Raw genomic sequence first — 23,864 nt, 5'->3', positions numbered from 1 at the left:
TAGAACAAGTAGCAGATTCTGTGCAGTTTTTTAGTTGAAATTATTTACCAGTCAAATACTGTTACAGACTTTTCTTGAATTCCTGTAGTTGACATTTCTAATAACAATGGGAATTGATCCATTTTGCTAGAAAATTTGAACTATTCTTTACTCAGTAGCAGTGGTTGAGACGCTCGAAATATCCAGAAAATATATTTAATTTTCTACATTATTTGCCACCTTTAACAGAACTGCTGAAGTGACTGCATTAGTGTAATGTTGTAGAGAGATAACTGATAAGACTTTCAAAATCTCAGGCAACACTCTTAACGTGGGCTACTGAAAAATTTCAAGCATCAGAAAAATGAGTTTGCAACCTGTCTGACACAGTTTTTTTCATGATTCAGGAAAAGAAAAGACCTTGCATGCTGATAATAATGGGATAAATACCACTTATTCGTCAAACACATCTCCTTACTTAAGGAATACAGGCAATTATAATTTTTGCAGTAGATTTTTAAGCATAATTGCATGCAAATAATAAAGATCAACAATAAACTATACTTGCACCTGCTGCAAAAGTAAATAAATGGGAAGAAATAGGAAAAAAATTATGGTAGGTTTAAGAAAAAAAATATATCATTGTGTACTTCAGCAAAAAAAAATAATTATCAAACCTGTCCAATTCTATGCTTATTAAAGTGAATCTTATCATCAAATTAAAATTCCATGAGATCCATACTTATTCTGTCAGGTGTCTGCAAGTTCAGCTGGGCCACATTTATTCCTAGGAGACAGCATATGTAATGGGTCTGGTGCATGTGGGATGTATCAACCCACCTTTTCTTGTGTTTCACAGATGGTCCTACAATAAACACAAATGATTCAGCAATTTTGCCTTTCAGGCAGAATGTACCTTGCAGGGTTTACGTGTAAATCTGAATGTTCCCAGATGTGTTGGACTTTGTGTACTCATGCTGTCAAATTCTGTCTTGACAATGCTTTGAGCAGGTAGGGAAAACAGCAGCAACAACCTTGACAAGAGCAAATACTACTAAGGCAATATTCTGAAGCAAGGGTAGCATGTAAAGCAAGTAACATATATCATAAAAAGAGAAACGAAAATAAAAAGTGAGCAGATTAGAGCATCCAGCCTGAACATCATGGTATGCACTGTGTAACTGGTCAAATTTGACAGGCTAAGGAGATTGTCTCACTTTAACTTATTTACTTATCTATTTATCCATCTTTAGTAATAATCTAAGCATTGTCTAATTTTTTTTTTTTTTTCAAGTTACTCCAAATTCCTAAAAATAAATTATTTTTAAGGCATTCTTTATCAGGGAGGTTGGACTAAATGATGTCACAACAATCTCGTGACCTTGTGATTCCATGGAATACTCTGACCAAGATGTGATATTTGAATTCTGTTCTGTAGGAGAATCACTGATAACCAGATCAGCTCTCCAACTAGTCTCTTCAGTCAGTCTTTGAAACACCCACTTGCTAAATATATATTCTCCTCTTGAATAAATCATCCTGTTGCTTCAGTGAACTTTAATATTCTCAGAAGGATACAGTAACTTAAAAAGGAGGATATGGTGCTAAAGAAGGCCCTGGTGAGGACAAATCTTCCTTTCTTTGTGAGGAGCATGCACAGAGAGCACAGCCCCACTGTGATGTGCTCTTTGTGAACTCTGAACTAGCTAGAACACTTATTTTTGCATAGTGATTTCATTCATAGGTGCTGCATGTAATCATACCCGCAGGTCACAGAGGTGTGCATCACTGTGGACGAGTTTAAATCTAATATGACAAGGTAGAGCACCCTTTCAAGCTTAGTGGGAAATAAGTTCTTTTTGGATCCTTGCCTACTTCAGTGTCCAAAAACAGCAGTAAAAGCAGCTGAAGTTCTGTATAATAGCAAGTCTGCCAAATGTCCCTATCATCTAAGCACAGATGTGTTCAGTAGAGAATGAAATCTCAAGGTTATAAATTTTTAAATGTTTTCCTTTTTGCCCATATCAACCTTCTCTTCAACTTTAAAAAAGTTCATATTCACTCATTCTCTTTCTTAAGACCTTGAACTGAGGAGAAAGATTATTTAATGCAATTTGAGAGAAATATTGGGTGCAGTAACAATAGACATTTGCAATATAACTTCAGTAGTACTCTCATTCAGCAATATTTCTGGACTTTTCATTAAGAATAAAGAAGGGAGACAGGTCCAGCTGTGAAAGCTGAGTTTTGGAAGAAGTTACTGTATTTTAATATGACAAAATATGTTTGGATGAGTCATAGGAAACTCATGAAATCTTAATATCTCTTTGAGACTAAAGTATTCCTAGACTTAAAAGTTTTAAGTGTTACCTATCATCATTCAGCTTTATGTCTCTTGTCCTGGATCCTCTCAATTGCCTGAAACTCAGCAAGGAAGGGCAGATAACAACACTATTGAGATGTAGTTAGTGCCTGCCAGCTGTTCAGTTATCTTTTCTAAAGAACATAATTCCAACATTATATCCCTCTCATTTTCATCACAGATTGAACATTTGCTGTTTCATGCCATGCTTTCAGAAATATCCTCTGGTTCCTTTTGCAGCTACCTTCCGGTGATCCATGCAACCCCGCAGCTTCCTTGAGGATAGCCTTGTTTTATTCCAATTCCCATTCCAGAAAGAAACCAAGGTTTCAGCTCTGTGAACGTTTTCCCCAGATGCATTTACATTTCTTTCTTAGTGCTCAGGTCCCAAATTTGCCCCATTTTTCTTTGCTCCACTTTTCTCCAAGCATAAGTGCTCATCCACTTCAGCTCACACACCACACTCCCCTGCTCCAGCCACACACCTCCACATATTCTTCACCTCCCAGGATGTCTGAGATGCTGCTTTCCTGATGACTTCACTCCAAATTTTCCAAGATGCCACCACAGGAGGGAAAGGACCAATTTTCAGTAATAAACTTCCAGCAGCTTCCTACATTTTATCTCATCGCTTTCCTTGGGAGCCATGTCTGGTTTCACACATAAAGCACTGGTTTCAGGACAGCCTCCAGAAGCCAGCAAGACCTCCTCTGCTCCCAGCTTATATGACAAAAAAAAAAAAAAAATAGGTCTCTTTGCCTAACAATACTATTCTATACTTTCCTATACTATCAAAAATAGTAATTTATTTCAGCTTCATAGACTAGATGTGATCCAGAAGCCACATGCTGAACAGGCCAGAGTTTAAATACTGTTCATGGGGAAAGATGTAATCTACAGAAATCTAGCACACTTACGTGAAATAAGGGAATTTTCCTAAGGGAAATAAAAGATCTGTTTATATTTTTGGGAGTCAAGGATAGTTATGACTTGGGTTATTTTTCTCTCTAAAAGGAAGGACCATCACTGATGCTGGAGTGGACTACACAGAGAAGAAAAGGGGAAACAGAATCTCAATACAGCTTTCAAGAATTGTATCTAGTAGCAGCTCCTGAAACAGTACTTGATGAATAAGAAAAAAAATAAAATTATATATTCTGAATAAGAAAATAAGCAATCAATTTCCTGTGAAGGCTGCAGATTTAGCAAAGTAAGTTACTGAACTGCACAGTATCAATCGAGCTGAACTTATATACATTTCAAGTCTCTGTTTTTATGACAGTGTGTAAGGAGTAAAGAGACAAAAAAGGCAGATTATTCAGCTAGGGCAGAAAAATGTCTGTTCTCTCCCATTCCCACCAAATTGTCTTGTCTATAGAATTCAACATATATTTTCATTGCTCTTTAAAAATAACCCCATGACCTGTCCTGTCTGTAAATGTCATGGCCAAATACTGCCTTGTCTCTGCTGTATTTATTTGGGGTTCATCTAACAGTGATGGGCAGAGGGATGTTTTGAAGGTGCTGATTCAGCCCTGGGGGCATAAGGACAGAAGAAAAGTGAGAGGTAGCAGTTAATAAAAAACTTAGCTAAGCTACTTTTTTAAAGCTTAAGTTTATAGTCACAGTGGGACCTTTGGCAGGCCTATACTTCTTATGTCAGAACAAACACAAATGGGTATAAATATTCAACGTATAAAGAGTGTTTCAGGGAAAAAAAAGTATATTCCCCTTGCAAACTTAAAATCCATAGTTATTTTATGGCATGCACATTTTAAATTTAATGAACAGAACTGAAGGCTGATGTGCAGTACACCTAGTGGGGCCTGGAAATGCCATACAAGTAACAGATACCATGGAGAAGGATTTAAAGTTATTCTAGAAGCTATAGTAAAAAGGAAGGAGAGAAGAAAGCTTTAATTTTTTTTAGCCAGGTCAGAGTGCTCCTTCCTTGGTGTATTGACCTTACTCAGCCAAGGGAGGTCTTGGGAAGGAAGGCAGAGTTTTTAATCCCTCCTACCCCTTTCCTGCAACCATGAACTTCACCTTTGTACTGAAAGTAAAGGAAAATCTTTGGAAATCTCACCTTTCCTCACCTCTATCCTTGAAAAAGGTTGTTAGCTAAAATTTGTAATCTAATCCAAGAACACTCAGATGAAGATGGGAGATTAATTTATCTTTTCATCCCAAGAGCAAAGGGTGTAGTTTCACACAAACCGCGAATAATAAGTAAATTATAAAAAAATACACAAGTCAATTCTGTAAAGAGGTTGATGCAAAATAGTTGCTTATCCACCATTTTTCTCAAGGTACCATTTATATTCTGCATTTTCTCCATCTACTTATATTCCTCTTCAAAATTTTCATTCCCTACACTAAACCAATGTCTGGATAGTGCTTTATATGGTTGGATCATTTCAGGGTGACTGCAGTTCTTGTTCCCAAGTGTGGCTGCAGCAATAGGCAAGCATTTCTGTTCAGGTCACAAAAATGGATGGGAAAAAAAGGAAAGGTGACAGAAAATGAGTTGCACTCCTCTTCCAGTCCTTAGATATACAGTAGGATGGCTGCTGAGGTTCTACCCTACCAGCCTTAAAACTTCAGACCTTGAAAGATAACAAGAAGGACAGGGAGCTCCTAGAGCTCTCTGCTGACTGGCAAAATTGCAGAAGGTGTCTTCATCTATGGAAAAAAAGGAGGGTGTGTTTCCAGCCAGCTGTGGGGCTAGGAGAGGTACAAAGCTGTCTGGAGGGCACATAGTGATTGATGTGGGGCTAGGAAGCATATAATTAATTGTTGTTTCTATACTAAGAATGCATAATGAATTGTTTTAAGTCTGGAGGGACACAGATTAATTAATTGGGGCTTAGGGAGAAACTGGTGCTCTTAGTACCACTGGGCAATATTTTATGCAAATATGTGTAATGTTATGCAAATTAAAAATCTACTGGGTTTTTGTGTCATAAGATATTGCTAGAGATGTGCCTTCATTGTAAAACAAATTCCCTTTGCAGCTAGAATTGGGTGAAGAATGTAAAAATTATATATTTTCAAATATTATACCATTTATAAAGTTTCATATTAAAAATACATTTTATTTAGATGCATACAAAAGAACCTCATTTTCCATATATACTTTTACAAACATATTGGGCTACAGAAGTAACTACAAAAAGTACAGAAATGAAACCTTTCAAATTATTTTAAGACCTGTGTGGCCGAGCTGACATCTGGATAGATGAGTTGCTTGGGAAGAGAAATTGCACAATGTCCATGAGGGGAACAGCATTTCAGGGTAATGTGAGAGGATGGTAATTGCTACACCCTGATATAAGAGAAAGAATCTTGGTTGCAACTACTGAAATAAGGATCTGAAATATGAGTGTAGTAAAATCTTAATCTTTTCTGAACTGGTGTCAGCCGAGACAAAAATAAAGAACCATCAGGGATTAATCATTTGAGGAAGGAATTAGAGAACTGTTAACATATTCTATGCTAAATTTTGCAAGATTACTCTGAAGAAAAAATGTTCAAGAATGTGGTGGATGTGTGATCATCATTTGACATGCTACTGCAAAGTAGAACATATCTGCTACAGAAGATGAATGAGGTCACTAATCGAAGTTCCAAGAAGCACTGATTCCAGCAAGAACAGTGCACTTTCTCCAAACAAATTTGATTACAGCCCTTTGCACCAGTGTTAATTTCATTCTAAGAAGAAAACCACTTTAGACATTAGAATGGTATTAAGCTAATAGCATTATTATGTTGTCTTTTTTTTTCTTAAGGACAAATAACATTACTTCTGTGATGGTCAGAAAGGTGGGTGCAAATACCTCTCTGCTTCTCTGGAATGAAAAAGTAGGTTGCAATAAAAAAGAAGTTATGGACCTGATAGGGAAATCTTTTGCTTCTGTAGCACAGAAATATAAAGGAATACTGACTCATTTTAAGGTTCATTTTACAGATTATTACCAGTTTTCTTGATATCTAGATAAATGTAAAGAAGACCCTGCAAGAAATATATCTAAAAAATTCTGGTGGTTTAGAATGTTTTTAAGTCCTATTCCCTCTCTCCTTTGTTTAGTTGGAAATGTCATTGAAAGAAACCTGCTTGTTTCTGTCGGCTAAATTAAGCCATATTTATCATTAGGTGGATATTGCTAATCTAATTTCCAAAGGTGCTGACAAAACCAGACCATTTGTGTTATTTCTATAGATTTGTTACTAATATCAGACATAAATTTTTAGGAAGCTTAATAAAATTAATAGTCTTTATATTTTCTTGATTTATTGTATTTATCCAAGTCTGCAAATCTCTGTCTTTCCACAGAGACAGAAACTTCCACAGAAGTTTCCACAGGTGGTCCAGAAAAAAAAAATCTGGTTTGTTATAACAGACCACAGAATTTCCTTGAATTAAGTCTGGGCAGAGCTAGAACACATCCTTTATGATAATATCCAAGGCTTACTTCAGAAATTTTAACTGAAACTTTTGATACACTGTTCCTAATGGACTCACTGTAGAAAATATTCTCTATTTTGAGGTTTGCTTTTTCTCACTTAAGCTTCCAGCCTTCAGATTTTGTTACACCTTTTTCTCCCATGCTGAAGAGCTGATTATCAATGTGTTAGATGTTATCACTACAGGAGTCACATTTTGACTCCTATTTTGGTATTTGTTTTCTATTTTGATATAAATGTCCTGTTTTATTCTACCTTTGTGAATTTGTGCCATCTAAAGAATTTATCAGTGGTTTTTACTGTATTTTCAACTGGGTAAAAGTATGATTAAAAATCTTATTCTACCAGGGTCTGCACAAAAGTCACACACCTGCTGCATGATTACTTCCCATTTACCAGTCTTTTGAGACTAGTTTTTAATCCATTTGGCGTGTACCATAACTATGTCATAAGACAGTTTCTTAATCGAATTTCCACTTGGAATGAATCAAGTGCCTTGCAGAACTATGTTCCATCAGTTCAGCCTTATTATATGCTGTTAAATTATAAAAGACAATACATATTTAATTTCTCAAACCCTATTTTCTGTGAAGTCATGCTGACATTAGTAACATTATCCCCATGTTAATTCTTGATTTTTTAAGTCCCGCACCAGCAATTTCATTATTTTATCCTACAATTTAAGATAATTACAACAGGATTCTTGTCCCACAGCTTGGCCCTTTTACCACTTTTAATTATTTGTATTATGTTCTTTTTTTTTTTTTCCTTTTTCAACGGGAGTATTCACAGGGTCCAGCCTTGGCAAATAGGCCAGGATAAGAGCAGCAGCCAACAAGGCAGGAGTGAGTGTAAGAAAGTGGTTGAATGGGAAGTCCAAACTGCCTGAGATGGTATTTGCACAAAGCTGATGTAGCCAAAGAGGAAAACAAACATTTACCAAATTAAAGAGTAATTACCAGAATTACCAGAAAACACTTGGGAAAAAAAAATAGTCAGCTAAACAGAAATGCAGATGAAACACAGATTTGTAGTGAGCAGGAGGGGAAGGGAGCAGGACCTTTCTTGGTATCGATGTGGGTCATGAGTTCCAATTAATTTTGTATTGCTAATAAATCAGTAAACCACTTTGATATTGGTTTGGTTTAAACTATACAAACTGAACAATTTCCCCCTGTAAAAATTCTACCCTTTTGAAACTCTTACTCCAGTTCAAGACTTAAAATAACTCTTAAGTCTTAAGATAAGATAACTTTAAGATAACTCTCCAAATGTTAGCAGCTGAGAACCTCCCTGGAGACCAACCCTGCTAGTTCTTCAGAAACTCTGGAATTAAAATGAATTTTAAGTATTTAAAGATAGTTTATTCTGTAGTCCTGCAATGAATTCTGGAATGGATACCATGTTATCATTATTCTATGATCTGGATGTGTCTGACAACTTCCAAGTACAGGAGAAAACATTCTTACAGATTTATCTGTATTGAAAGTAAAACAAACATCCCATCCCAGAAATGCATTGAAACCTTTTTTAAAAATCTCTTAGCTCTTTATATTTAAATTACTTATAAATCTAATCTAATTCAATTTTTCTATATTTTCTATTTTTTAGTTGCTTTCATCTTTTTTAGATTATGACTTTTAAGCTCTGTTTTTAAGCAGACCATACTCTTTTCATGATTATTTCCTTTTTTGTTTGTTTGTTTGTTTGGGTTTTTTTGGCAACAATTAAAATATTTTAATCTTTCCTGGTCATGTTTCTACTTGCCTACTTCAACTTTCTCCAAATAGAGCTTGCTCATATCTACATTCAAGGTTTATCCAATTGGGCATTATAAACAGCATGCATATTAAGCAAGAGCAGCTTGTGACCATTTGTACCTAAGCAACCAGAGCATGTTTGTTCCATAATTGGTTCTTCTTTATCTATCAATACTGATTTCTTATGCAACAGGTTTCTAAATTAGAAAATTACATTTTGTAATATATAGACATTTGGTTTGAGTCCAAATTAGGCACAAGATACCTCACTGAAATATCTATTTTCTGTCTTTTTACACAGATTTGGTAACCTTTCATTGATATAGCTATTTTATTAAAAAAAAATCCCACTTAAATTTCCAGGTTCTTGAAGAACACTAGGACATTCTCTTCTTATGAAGATTCGAGAGTATAATAGCATGTAGACTGAAGGAAGCTTTATTGAAAGATAAACTGGAATTGGGATGTCATGCTATAGAACTTGCTATATATTTTTTCTTTCTGTTCTCATTCTAGATATATTAGGATGGGTGCCAAACAATCATTAGTAAGCACTTTTCATGTCTTTGCATTTCAGAAAATGCTGACTTGATGAAAGGTTAGGTGACTAGCCTTCATTTCTGTAGACATAAAAAAATCATATGCCAAAATGAGTACAATATATGGTAGCCATCAATTCTTTGGGATTTTCATTGTCTCAGCTCATGAATTTTATACCTTCTTATAAATTCTAAGAACAATTTGACATTTTCTGGTAGTATCACAGAGCCAGAGGATCCCTGTGAATACTAATGAACTTTTACTGGAACAAATATATGGTGTACAGTGATGATGCAGTTCACTGTCAAAGTATCTCACTATAGATATACTGCATACCATCAGAATGTAAAACAGATGGCTTGGAAGTCTACTGGTAATTTTACATAACCACTAAAAATAAGAGATTGCATTTCCTGTGAGTTACTGTCCTTGGAATGCCCTTTCACAGAATTCATGGAGCACATGGTCCAGGACAGGGAGAGTGCTTAACCCTTGCAAGACTGATGGCATGATCCTGAGACTATGTTGTGGTCGGGGTTTTTGTTGAGGTGAAGCAGGTGAAGAAGCAGGAAGAGCCTTTGCAAGGGTTTCACAGAGATGTTTATTTCAGCCACGTGTGAGCCCAGTCCCGGAGCTCAGAGGCAAAGGCCCAGGCAATGGTCTGGGACTTTGGGTTAGGAACTTGGGGGTTTTTCAAGGGTGTGGTTAGGGATAGGGGCCAACAGGGAACCAGGGTGGGAGTGACCATGAGAGACAGAGAGAGGGCAGGGGGCTGTCCTAAGGAACAGAACAAGGGTTGTCTTGACCTAATAGAACAGGATTTGTTATCAAAAGGAGATAACTGAGAGGCTGCTCCTATCTTTCTAACTGGGAGTGCCTTTCAAGGTCTCCACAAGACTAGGGTTAAATCTGTGAGTGCCTGGGACAGCAGGCTAGACCCTGAACCTGTTTCTCTTTGAGGCACTGCTATCAAGGCAGCATACAATTTCAGAGAGAAAAAACATGAAATTACATGAAATTTTAATATTTCACCTTCCTGTGCCCTGTTCTGAATCATGGTTTTAAAGAGTTAAGATTTTCACTAAAGGTAGAAGTAGTTTCCATGACCAAGATGTAAGCTAGGTAGGTAAATGGTAGGTTAATAATTACTAGATTCTTAGGTAAGAGGTAAATTGGTATAATTATCTGCTATTATAAATTTACGTACAGAAGAATATAAAATAAGTAAACCGTTAATCATGAAGCACGGGGCCTTGGGTCGTGCCAGAGGGTCACAGAGAGCTGATGAAGACTCTCCTGATTTCATCCTTCCAGACCACTGACCCATTTCAAGACCACCGACCCAAATTCAAGAGAAGAATTGCACACATGTGAAGGACTGATGGGCTCATTTTAATATGGGGTGGGGATGGGAGGTGCTGGGGTTATGCAGATGCATTGTATGTAAGATCTTGGGCAATAAATAGATGGCAAAGAACCTTGTTCGGGGCAGTCACGCCTTTCAGAGGTGACTCCCGTGCCACCTGCTGGTGAATAAACATGCCACTGTCTAACTTTAATTAGTTAGAGGGTCTTTGTCCATGATTATACCATTTTTTTTTAATGATTCAGTTTCAGTAAACCAAATATAATCAATGGTGAGATAAACTTCCTTGGTTCAGCTTTTTATGAAACATTTCTGTCCATTACGTGCTTTAGTTGTGCTGTCTGAACACAACTGAACAAATCACATTTTTATATTTGTAAAATGATAGTACTTGTGACAATGTCACTCCAAGAAAAATCGGATTTAATGGGGGAGTTTGCTTCAAGTCAGGAAGTCAAATGGGGCCATGCTTCAAGTAAGGAAGTCAAAAATGAACTCCCAATCGTTTTGGTCCCTTGCCAAAATGTGCCAGGGGTTTCTGTAAGAGAGTTTTTGCTACACCTGGTATGACCGTGCAGTTCTGCATCTCCATCCTTACCAAGATGCTGGTCTCTCACTGGGAATTGAAAATGCATAGAATTACTAAAGCTTCCCATTAGAGCCTGAAGGGAGCAGCTCTGAGGAACAAGGCAAGTAACAAGGCAGCAAAAGAGGCACTTATCTAAGAAAAAGGAGAAAGTAGATTTTTCTGGGAGAGATAAATAAAAACTATAAATAGAGGAATTTTGTTGAAAGGGTCAAAATATGACTGAATGACAGTGAACTCATATCAGTGTAAGGAAAAAAGAAGTTATTGTTTCTAAGTGTGGTAAATGTTAGTAATAATCAAGAGTTTCAGTATGAAGACCAAAAAAAAAAGAGAAAAATTGATATAATTGGAACAATAGAAGCTTTGCTTCTATTAATATATTTCTGTTCTAATATTGGTAGAAAAAACAAGCAGAATATTTTGGTAAAGCCAGTATGTTAACACTGTCCACTATGTTGTGGTCAATATGCTCCTAATGGAGTTAGTGTCTTTTTTTCTAATTTCTTTTTCTTATACACAAAGACTTCATCAAGGACCAAAATATTTTTGAACTTCCATCAGATTAGATTAAAATTGGTACCTCATTTTGTACACTAGAAAAAAAACCCAAACTTTATTACTCATCTAAAAAAAAAATCCTTTTTTTTTCTGCCTTTTCTTCCTTGTCTGCCTGTGAATTTAAATACATCAAAACCAAAATTTAAGACAAGGATACAAATAAAGCAGCCATAAGTGCCAATTAACAGAAAATAAAGGCCTCTGAAGTCAGGCTGTAAAAATTCACAACTGCTTTTCCAGATGCTGCAATGCTAGTATGAGTGTTGATTTTATCTTGTTGTGATTTGATCATTTACATTTAAATGTTCCTTTAAAGTTTTTAACAAAGTCTGGCCAAGAAACAAAATAAATCCTAGAAGAAAAAAACCCCCTAGAACAACAGCTACTTTCTTACCCACAAAACTATCCTGTGTTTCACAAGAGTGCTAGCATGGAAGTGCTTAATAAACTCAGATTTCACACTTTGAAAACATTATTAGAGTTTACTTTTAATAAGATCAGAATGGCTGAAGCCTCCTCACAGTTCACTTTGAGGTATTCATACATGTACATGGATTAGATAAGAAAATTACATTAAGTTGCACTTTTTAGATTTTGCTAATATAATTTAAAAAATAATAATTCTTAAAATAATGGCTCCTTTAAGTTTGAGATAAAGTAAAAATAGTGGGTTTCTTTTTCTTTTGTTTTGTTTTTGTTCATTAGTTTGTTTTTCCCCCAGGTAAAAATACCCTAAAACAACCCAACATAATTTATAAACTCTGTTACTTTAAGAATTTGCCTAAGACAAGGATCTGGTCTTATTTACACAGTTATCAAGCATCATTCCTGTAAGTCAAGTAATAAATAGAACTTTTCAAACTTTGACAATAGGAATTACTAGGACTGTATCAAGATCATTTAGCACCAAACTTGATTTTCAAAGTTACACAGAGGCAAATAGTAATTTCACTCTAGATATATCAATTAGGAGTGACTGTAACTCTAGGATATAAATTTTGTGACATGCACTGCAGTATATTAGGAAAAACTAAACAAAATTCCAAGGAATAAACAAAAAGCCCAAACAGAAAAAAGAAACAAAAAAAACCCCTTTTCCTGAAGTTCTGAATTTCTAAAACTGCCTCTGTTTAAAGTATCCTCTTAATTGTTCAAATCAATATAGTAATTTGGCCTTATGAGATAAAGGTGTTCTAATTAAAAATAAATCTTTCACCTTTCCTAAACATTCATTTCTTTCCAAATCTATCTAGTTCTCTAACCAATGATTCTTGTTGCTATATGATGTTGTTTAATGTCTTGTAGCCCAAATTTTTTACTAATACAGAAAATTAACATCCTACATATTATTCTATAGCCCAGTTTCATAAAGTTTCAATATACCAGCCTGTAACTTTGCACAGATTTTCAGAACACCACTGCATTGCTCCTTTCATACATGTTCTGCCATCATTTGCAGGCGAACATCACCTTTTTGGATACCATCCAGATCAGCTGCTGGAATAACTATAACCTGCACCTACAAAACAAGGACCTTTTGAAATTAGATCTAAATTCACAATCCTGTTACTAATCTTGAGTAAAAAAAAATAAGAAACCAATATTCTTATTGTGGAAAAGAGAGTCTGCCAAGAAATTTACTGATTTTGTTAATAATTAATGTGGTATTTGCTTTTCTTTGAATGTTAAGCTTTCATAATGATATACTGAAATATAAATTCTTAGTATTAAAATAAATATAAGACTTGACAAAATGCATCCAGGGACAGTAAAAGAGCTGGTTAATTTTATTGTGAGGCTGCTCTCTTCACCTTTGAATGACTGGAGAAATCAGTAGAGTTCCCTGATGACTGGAAAAAGGCAAATGTCACACCCATCTTCAAAGACAAGAAATAGGCTCTAGGGAATTACAGGCATAATCAGTGTTACCTCACTCAATTGGAAACATTAAGGTTTGCATGCAGATGATTAATCCCAGCCTCTGACATCACAAAATGTAGCAGCTTGAGTCTGGCAAAACACTACACATGTAAAAAAAATAAGGGCAGTCTGGCATGACAGAAGTCATGAATAAGAGAGACATTTCTGGGATGAGCTCTTATAAGTACTAAATAAATTTGTAAAGTTAATAAAAACTGGGAAAATAGGCTAGAGAAAGACAGCAGTAGAATATTTTATGAGGAAAGAATGTGAAGGGGCAGAACTTGGAAGAGGTTGAGGTGGGGGGGAAAAAAAATATAAGAAAAAGCAAATCATGTCCTCAAGTTTTTTGGGAAATGTCTGCGTATGGTCTTGGGGCAGGACAGTGAATTTGCTGCTGACCAACACGTATGTAAGGCCTGCTTCTGTGATCAGGGTGAACTTTAGTATTGAAGGTGGACAACCCCAACAAAACAAACTGGACAACTACAAGTAAATCTTCCTAGGAGCTGTGTCCACACTCATGAAGGACAAGATAATGAGGAGCAGTCAGTGCATTCAGTGATACAAACTGTGACCAGCCCAGTGAGCTTTCTATGATGGGATGAATAACTTAGTGGGTGAAGGAAGAGGTACTTAGATTAAGGTGCCCTTAATCTTTAGCAAGGTCCTTGACACGATGTCCTGTGGCACCCTCACAGCCAAGATTGGGAGTAAGAGTTGCATGGGTAAATTGGGAAGCAGCTGACAAACTTTTTGGACTGTTCACTGCTTGGAGTCAGCCTTGCATTGAGTAGGTTATTGGACTAGATGAGGTCTCTCCCAGTGAAAAGTATTCTACAATTTCACAAAAACTGTGCCTATATCAAATAAAGGGATAAAGTTTACCTTAAGAAATCATTTAAAAGAGTATTTTTAAGCGTGTCTGTAAAATTTAATATGTTGAATAATAATACAGCTAAGAAATGAATCACAGCTTGAAATGGCTTTAGATTTTGCCAAGTACAGGTTTTCCTGTCATCAAGTGTCTATTTGTTTATTATCTACTCTTTGTTTTACATTTGCTATATCCAGTAAAATATTGTGTTCCTTACATTAAACACTAATTAAATAGACATAGATTTCATGCAGACCAGAAACCTTGCAGCTCTAGAAGAACTAGAAGATATTATACACTTGCCCTATTTATTTCAAGATCTGAAAGTTTATTCCACACTTCAAACTCATTACATTCTTTCTGTTCCTCCTTTTCATGATTGTGAAACATTAGGAGCAGAATGAAACAAAGCACAGGAGGATTAGAATTTGACATTTAACTGCAAACAGTAGGATAGGTGGGACAGATGTCTACAACAAATTACCACAACAGTCAATTGGATATGTTGTTTTTTATGAGGTTTTAACAATGTGTACAAAAGAGTGTTCTTGTAATAAAAGTGTTTGGATAACATCAAGTCACTGCACACTTACATTGAGGAGACTAGGAAAACAAGCAACAGAGATGACTAAAAGAAAAAGGTATTAGAATACTGAGACTGCCACAAAGGAAAACTGTTGCTCTTTAAGCACACCATTTCACATCCAAAAAAAGAAATGAAAAAAGAAATTATAATAAAATAATCTTACTCATGTCAGCAAAGACTTTCAAGCAACTCCTGTCCACCTTAATCCTTAGTTGTGTATGTGATTGTACTTTTGGGGGCAAGCCAATGTAGATCCACAGCTTTTAGCTACCTGACTGTTATCATTTAGTGAGAGAAAGCTGAGGGACTTACATATCCGAATTACATATATGTCAAATTAGAAATTCCATGCTGGATTTGAACAGAGACAATGTCTTCTTAAAGATACATTATTATTTCTAAGTAATACGAGGTATTCTCTAAGGTAAACTAAAGCCCAACCTAATTATTTTTCAGTTAGCCTTTTGAAAATTACAAGTTTTGCAATGAAAAACTCTGATTCAGTTTCCATTAATTTTTAGGAGGTGCTGAAGTCACTTAAAGGGTTATAACAATCAAGGATATGAATAGTGTTCAGTTCTGAGTCATTAAAATACCTAGAAAATTACTTTTACTTGAAACTTCATAAGCTTTTGGTGGAGTTCATTAATGCTAACATTTCTTCTAGAGAAGGGAGAAGTAGTATAGAATAAGAGCATCTAATTCGTCAAATTTCTCCTTTTTTGCCTGTGAATTTTACTTAGCCAGTATGATGTACTGAAAAATAAATTAATTATTAATAAATTATGAATAACTAATTCTGGTTTCTTTTTCCCCAATATACATGACTTACAGAGTTTTGCTGATGAGGCTGTCTACTGTTGAAAGAATTGTAGGATTAAGTGTGAAACCTGAGAAAGAAACAGATTTCCTCCACTGTATTTTCCTTAGGTGTGAAATGCAAGTAGGCTTAAGACATGGAATCAAACCTGAGACAGCAAATGTGCCCTCAAAGGATTTCTTGTCTCAGTTAAGCTAAACAGAAAAAGAACACTTGCATTTTAGCTGAGCTTGTTGTTAAAAAGGCAAAGAAACGGGAAGAATGATCCTAAAAGTTCACAATGCTAAAGACCAACTTCCATGAATTTAGACTATGATTAGGAGAAGAATTTTTTATGCTACATCAGTATTCAGGCAGGAGAAATATTTGCTATACTTTCTCCTCCAAAGAGCTGAGTAATATCTTGGGAGGCAAATCTATTTCATGGCTTTAGCAATCACAGTTCAAAGACAAATAACAGGGCTGTGACTTACCCAGATTCTGCAGTACACTAAAATAACATTATTCTGTCCTGCCACCATTCAGTGCTGAATACCTGTTAAAAACCCCCATACCTAGAATTGAAGATTAGAAAGATAAATATTGGCCTGTCAGATTTAGATGAGAAATCTTCTGATTCTCTGCCCTTTCCATACAACCTGTAGCAGAAGTGAATTTTTCCATATACTTTTTGGAACAAGGTCACCAATGAAATGCCTTAACAACAGGGGAAAACAAGAATATGTGGCAGGCATACATAAAAAACCACATGACAATACATTAACAGCTCTAACGGCATCAGTACAAGGGAATAGTGAAATATTGTCAAACAATAAAGAAGAAAATATCAGACTCATTCTTGATGACGTTCTATTTGAAATGAAAGAAGCCAAATGCATGGAAAATATCAAATTAAATCCAGTTAGATCAGGCAAAAAAGGTAAGCTATAGACTACAAGACCTACTAGCACACCAAACCAAAAATTGCAGAGCATTCTAGACATAGTTCTTGTTTTTGTACAATGCATTCCACAAGAGAAATGGAGACAAATATTATGAGAGAACCTATCATGACAACATTTTTATCACTGCATGATATTATGACAGTTCAGAATTTAACATTATAGAATAGCTATACAGTTTTAGTGATCCCAGCAGTCACTAATCAAAGTGAGTACATTTAAGAAAAGGTATAGAATTCTGTCTGCCACGAAGGAAAACACTTTGTAACTTCTTACAGACTCACAACAGAAAGAAAACAGCATTAAGTTCAAATCCAGAAGAACCCACTGGATATGGTTTATTAAAAAAAACCCATAAACAACAAAAATGTCATCAAGATATGCACATAATAAAGGCTTAGTACAGAGATCTTTGAGAGAACATCATCTAAATATTTTGAAAAACTCTTACAGGAATACTAAGGATATATGAGACCCATCTTGCAAGAAGAGTTAAAGTGTTTATGAAACCCAAGGATGAAGTGATGAAAAAGGTAACACTTCATGCAGATGGACCCTGTGCTATATACAGACATGTCAAACAGCAGAGAAGGACATAGAAAGATCCCATAATAACACCTTGTCTATAATTTTAAAGATGAGCTGGCCCTGCAGAAGACTAAATGTATCTTTATATGCATCTCCATGAAGCCTTGAAGGAAAGGTTTTCTTTCAACAACATCTGTTGATGGCAAGCAATCAGGTCATCATTTTTGGCATTATGATGGAGAGCATACTCAATATTTGCGTGAGCTGATATCAGGCTGCTCAAAGTACAAAACCTCATTCCAGGAAGAACTTTGCAAACTTTCACTTTATAATATAAAGAAATTCACAGAAAGAGACTCCAAGCAACCAATAAGTAAAACTTCATCCCCATAAGTTCACCTCATAACTAAGCTATTTTCTTGATATGTGCTTTTCTGAACATGAAAAATAGATTTAAATTGTAGTTTCACTTGGAATTGACCAAGTCCCACTAAGAGATAAATAGAAACTTTTGTAAAAAAAAAAATATGAGGAGTAAAACTTACTCATTCTTATAACAGGTATTCTCAGTCTAAGGAATTGGGTCATTCTATTAAAATATGGATTTTTCTTTCATGATGAAGCATTCACCTTGCTCTTCTGGAACAAGCATACATCACTTGTGCAAAGGCGCCCTGCCCTGTACTGCTGAGTGATGATTGTTAAAAATCACCCTTCCTTCCTACCTTTATATGAGTTGCTTTACATGCATGGATAGTACATGGAATGGTTCATGTCAGTGTGATTATAGGATGAGGAAATATTGATTACATAGCAATGCACAAGAAACAGGACTGTGGAATGACAAGAAGATGTTTTTCTGTTCAGGAGTAGGAAATAACTGGATTATAATCTGCTGCTATGGCTGCAGGATCTTACTGCAACAATAGAAAGTATAAAGTATTGGGAGACAGCAAAATGTATAAGTAAGGGACAGATGAAAATTATCCCCTCTTAGAAGACAATTGTATGAACAATGATTGTTTTATCCAAGGTCCTCTACAGTGAACCTTGACACTCCTATGTGCTGCTGCCGACCACAAGGGCATGGGTAGGCAGCAAAAAGGTTGAGACCTATGAGACAGCTTTGGACAGGATCCCTGCTCCTGCACAGAGCAGGCTGGAACAGGATTACAGTGGTTCCCAAATATAGAAACAGTTGTAATGGAATAAAAGAGTCAGTTCTAGAGGGCAATATTTAGCTCCCTGAACTAAACTGTGGAAGGATAATTAATTATTTTTCAAATGTTCTGTAACAATCTCTGTGTGCCTGAGGGGTTGATGGTGAAGATGGAATTCAGTGGGAAAGACTTACTAAAGACAGTGCAAGCCTGGGTTGATATCTCTTGTTTCACTCTAGGTTCCTGAGACATTAGACATTATATTTACCTTGGCTACAAATGCAATAGCCTTGTGGTTTTTGTTTCAGTTTGTTTGATTTTGGAAGAAAACCACTTGGTCTTTTTGCTTTATCATTACTTTATGTCTAGTTCATCATAAAAAAGTACTGGATCAAATAATCCCCCTCAAATAGCAGTTGACAGATATTTTATAAAAAGAAATTGGTATCACTTGTTGAATCAACAAATAATCATATGAGTTCAGCAAATGCAAAAGTTATCCCCACAATAAGCCAACCCTCATGACATCTCACAAGTTTTATAGGTTTATGGATAATATTTTTCTACTGATTGAAGTAATTCCTTATTAAACGTTTTCATTCTCAAACTTACATGGTAATGGTAATTCCTTATACAGCATTTCACAAGCGTGATTTTGCTTTTGCTTAAACTATTCATTATAATGTGGATTATTTTGGCAGAAGAATACAATATACTTTGAAGTACAGCATTCAAGTGTTGACAATCATATGCTATAAAGTTATCATGGCTAAAGTTATCCTTGTATCAGAACTTAAATACTTTGCTTTCCAAGTCTCACTTGGTTAGAAAATTACCTGTGTATTACTGAGTTACAGTTCTCAGGTTATTTACTCCATGGTGTAATGCTTCATGGTGTAAAAGTGCAATATATCAGAATGTGAACTTGCAGAAGTTACAATGGACCAAAGAATTTTCTATGAAGTGCATTGCCCTTTCTGGTCCAATAGTGTGAAAATGCAATATCCAATCTCTTAATGCTACATGACTTAAAATACAATTTGAATATATGATTAATCATTATGAGTACATATTTTTTCTATTTTTAATATTTCATTAAAATATACACGAAAATATAAAAACATTCTCACTTTTTAATTATAGCAGTACAGTCTCTGGGGTTTCTCTAAGATAGTCATTGTCCTTGACTGGAATGTTTTGACTCACAATAAAACTCAAGTCTTTAGAGATTTGTCAGAAGCAAAATAAGAAACCTTTGCAATTGCTGCTCCACTGTACTCTTCAAAAAAAGATAACACTGCTTTCCTGATAAATCCTGCCATTGCATAAGTAGGACTTAGGTAGGTAAGAGTACCAAGATTGATCTAATAAATTATGAGTTGTGTTTGTACAAATAGGAGACTGGTATGCTTCCATGCTACTGGCTGAAAACTGATGACAAAGTGGAAATGGAATAACCACTAATTCAGATTTGACTTTATCTTAGCCTACCATTGGCATAGGTAAAGATCAGTCATCTGGAAAATTTGGGTAAATCTGTCATTTTTTTAAGCCAACGTGCTTTTTTCACAAATTAGTTCACTGAAACAGCATAAGTCCCTTTTAAGACAGTAACTTTCATTACAAAATTATGTTTTCTGTAGCTCAGATGAGGTGAAAAATTGGTTCAGTCTGTAGAGTCCTTGTTCTGCAAATGCACATGTAAGTCTCTCAGTGTTGTTAGACATTACAAACACAAAATAGAAAAGATATGTTTTGAGTAGAGAAAAGGGGAAAAAAAAGATAAAACGGCCCTATTATCACATCAGTTCAATTGGCAACAAAGGTATGTGTTGAATCTCTCTAAAGTCTCCCTTTATTACCTGCTATTCTCCTTGGATATTTTCTACTGGGTAGTTCTAATTTAGAAAGACCCTTCAGGGCTCTCGTGCTTCTCAAAAGGATCTGCAAAAGAGTATGTGTCCCAAAATAAATATCTGCAACCAGCATCTTACCTTAGACTACGTGTCAGTATGCACTCACTTGGTATTCAGAGACTGCATCTAATTTAGACCTGAAGGCAGACACAGGTGAATAGTATTTGCTGCAACAAAACAGGATTCAAGCTACAGAGGAACTAATTTGTTAGTTAAAAAGGGCATCAATTAGAGAACTGCAGCATCTCTTGTAGTCTGGGTACTGTAATTTTTCCTTTTCTTAAGGATCCAAAAATGAAATTCCCTGTGTCTTTCATGCAAAAGAAAAAAAAGTACAAGCCTTACACCATTTAATTTGTTTTGATAAGATACCTATGAGATGACCTGGCTTATACTCAGGCACAAATAAAGAAAAATTCTCAAGTTCAATTAATTATCATGGCATAAAAATGTGCATGAAAACAGACAAAAATTAGGCATAATAATTAAGGTATTGTAAAATAAAAGGCTATGAACTATAAACCAAGAATAATCAAAGGGACTTTAAGATTTAGAAGTTGCTATGATAGCTATACCAGAATTTCAGACAGAAGCTGCTACATAGATCTTTATTTTAAAATCTTTATTTATTATTTGGGTGAGGGGATGGAGTGTACCCTCAACAAGTTTACAGACATCCCCAGGTTGGGTGGGAGACACTACAGAAGGGTCTGGACAGATTGGATCAATGTGCTAAGGCCATTGATGAGGTTCAATGAGATCACGTGTTAGGTCCTGTATTTGGGTCACAAGAATCCCATGCAAAGCTACAGAGTGGGGAAAGAATGGCTGGAAATCTGCCTGGAGGTAAAGAACCTAGGGATGGATGCTGGTTAATAGCAGCTGAACATGAGCTAAAGTGTGCCTGGGTGGCCAAAGAAGGCCAATGGGATCCTGGCCTGTATCAGAAATAGTGTGGCCAGCAGGACCAGGGCAATTATCATCCTGTTGCACTTGGCACTGGTGAGGCTGCACCTCGAATCCTGTTTTCAGACTTTGGCTCCTCACTATGAGAAGGGCTGCAGTTCATTTCCCCAGCCCACAGCTGCAATGAGAGACTTGCACCATTTGTTTTCAAGCAAACAGGTGTCTAATCCTTCTGTCACCAGAGAAGGATGAAATCACCCTTGGTAAAGTACACAGACAGACTCACTATTTCCTTAGAATAATTCCTGTTTTCACCCTGTCTCTTTGTCCTATTTGGAAAGGAAGTGGATATGCACAAATATTCCATAACTCACAAGTGTGCTTAAATGGATAAAAAACTTTGGAGAGGAGTGGATAATGTGGATGTGTTCCCACAACTAAGAACATAACTTGCAGCTTTGTCCTAGACCAACTTCAATATTTTCTCAGCTCCAGCCTGAAGCAATTTACAAAATAATCATTGTGAAGCAGACTCCTGTGCCCTATACTGACCTGTCTCTGTCCTGTGGGCAGGAAAACGTGCTATTCCCACGAAGACATAATATTACTTCAAGAAACTACATTGAACTTCACAATAATAGCAATAAGTTTCCCAAGCATATTTTTTGTGTTCCTTTGTGATCTTTATCCCATACCTTTTCAGAGTGTGTTACACTTTATTAAACAGAAAGCTTGGAAATAATCACACAGCTCATGAAATCCTCTCCCGTCAAGTTGCAGTATCCATGGCACCACCATTACGTATCACTGACCACTAAACACATCAGTAGGAGCTTCAGAGTTGATGGACGAGACCAACAGGCCAATAATAATGACCCACAGGAAGGTGGCAAAGGGCAATACCAATGTTTTAGATTGTACATCTAATTTGAGGAATTTGCTAAACAAAACGCCTTTTTATAAACCTACTGAGCCTAATATTTTGTGACCTCACCTCAGAGGAAACAGGATACACAGTGAATTGTGTGGCACTCTGAAAAGTATAAGAATTTACAGGTTCAATTTTTAATTTCAGATACATACATGTGAATTGTTTCTGACTCATAGATAATGCATAATTTTGAATGGGATTAGTCCATAAAAGACAGGAGCTAATGTAAATGGTTGAGTTGACTATATCATGAAAGATATGTACATGAAAAGAAAGAGCTAATGTACATTAATAATGCAATCTAAATGAAATTATGTTTTCTTTTGTGAGGTACTGAATACTAGAGTATATAGTAGTATCAGGCACATACTGTGGGGTAACCTTTTTCAAATATTCCTTTGTTCAAATAACTTTCCATAACTGACTATTATCCAGCCCCCATAATACTAATATATTCTAATTCAATTTAAAAGAAAATTTAGCTATGTTAATCAAGTTTATTTGTACATCTGTAACAGGGCATTCTTGTCGTTTTCCATAACTTAAATGTTGATATAAATCCATTAGTTCTATTTATTTCAGAATGCAAAACTCTCAGGACAGAGAAAAAAGTAATTTTCATCAAGAAGGTTCACGATAATGTACTATTTGTGCATAAGATGGTCTGGGTCATAATCTCAAGTAAATTTTCTCAGTCATCTACTCATTAATGTTTGGTGACTGTTAATGTCTACTGACAATTAAAAGAATTCATAGAAACAATTTCTTTAATAAGAAGTACCACTTTTACAAATTCATTCAAACCACACTGATAACAACTGTATTCACATACAAAAAAGAGCAAATTAAGAACAGCTGAAAGAAAAATTCACCTTGCTTATTCTTTATATTCCTTGATATATTAGGAACTGAGGCATGAATATGCCATCAAGAGAGTGTGCAGAAAAATCAAAGTATTTTAAGACTAAACAGTTGAAACTTAATATTGAGTAAACCATTTCTGTTATTATTAAAAGACCTAAACAATTCAAGTAATTATTGGTCACTTAATTTCCTTTGCAACAAAATCACTTCCTTGCTACAGAAACTACAAAAGTACACAGAGTAGTGCAAGGGCATTTCCTTATACAAAATGCTTGGCATATTATAGATGCCACAAGAAATACTTAAAGAGTCTAGCAACAGTAATCATAGTAATAACAGATCTATTGCCTTAGGAAAACACAGTTTAAAAAATCTGGTCAGTCCAGGGTGCAAGAAGCTGTAAATAATGCACTGATGGCATTACATGGCCTATTGCTTGGAGAACACCGCTCCAGGAAACGTCTTCTAATAATGCTATCCCACAGACTGACTTTGCTGCCTTGCTTTTATCACTTGAGTTCTTTTATTTCACTCATCTATATGACTTTTCCTAATGAAGTTTGAATGCAGTCTCCCCTTGAATACAACTGAAATTATTTATTCTATTTTTCCTCTTGAACCCAAATGATAAGAGTTATAAAACTTAAAATTACTGTTCAACAACTGTGATAAAAGAACAACCCATCTAACACAAATGCTTCAGTTTCTACAAACAATCAGAAAAATAGATTTCCACAGCCTGTAGCACTGAAAATGAACAAGCCATATCCATTCTTTATGGCTTGTTACAGCCCAAA

At 35.6% G+C, this 23,864-nt stretch overlaps 1 protein-coding gene across 7 annotated transcripts in view; it reads right to left on the bottom strand.

The window, feature by feature from the left end:
• The window catches only part of RALYL (RALY RNA binding protein like), a 365,612-nt gene that overhangs the window by 160,506 nt on the left and 181,242 nt on the right, over nt 1–23,864 (bottom strand). The window lies entirely within an intron of this gene.

Source organism: Sturnus vulgaris, chromosome 1 (genome assembly GCF_052056855.1).
Source record: "Sturnus vulgaris isolate bStuVul1 chromosome 1, bStuVul1.hap1, whole genome shotgun sequence".
NCBI classification, from domain to species: Eukaryota; Metazoa; Chordata; class Aves; order Passeriformes; family Sturnidae; genus Sturnus; species Sturnus vulgaris.
The sequence above is the reverse complement of the archived record's forward strand: the minus strand, read 5'-3'. Positions and strand labels throughout refer to the sequence as shown.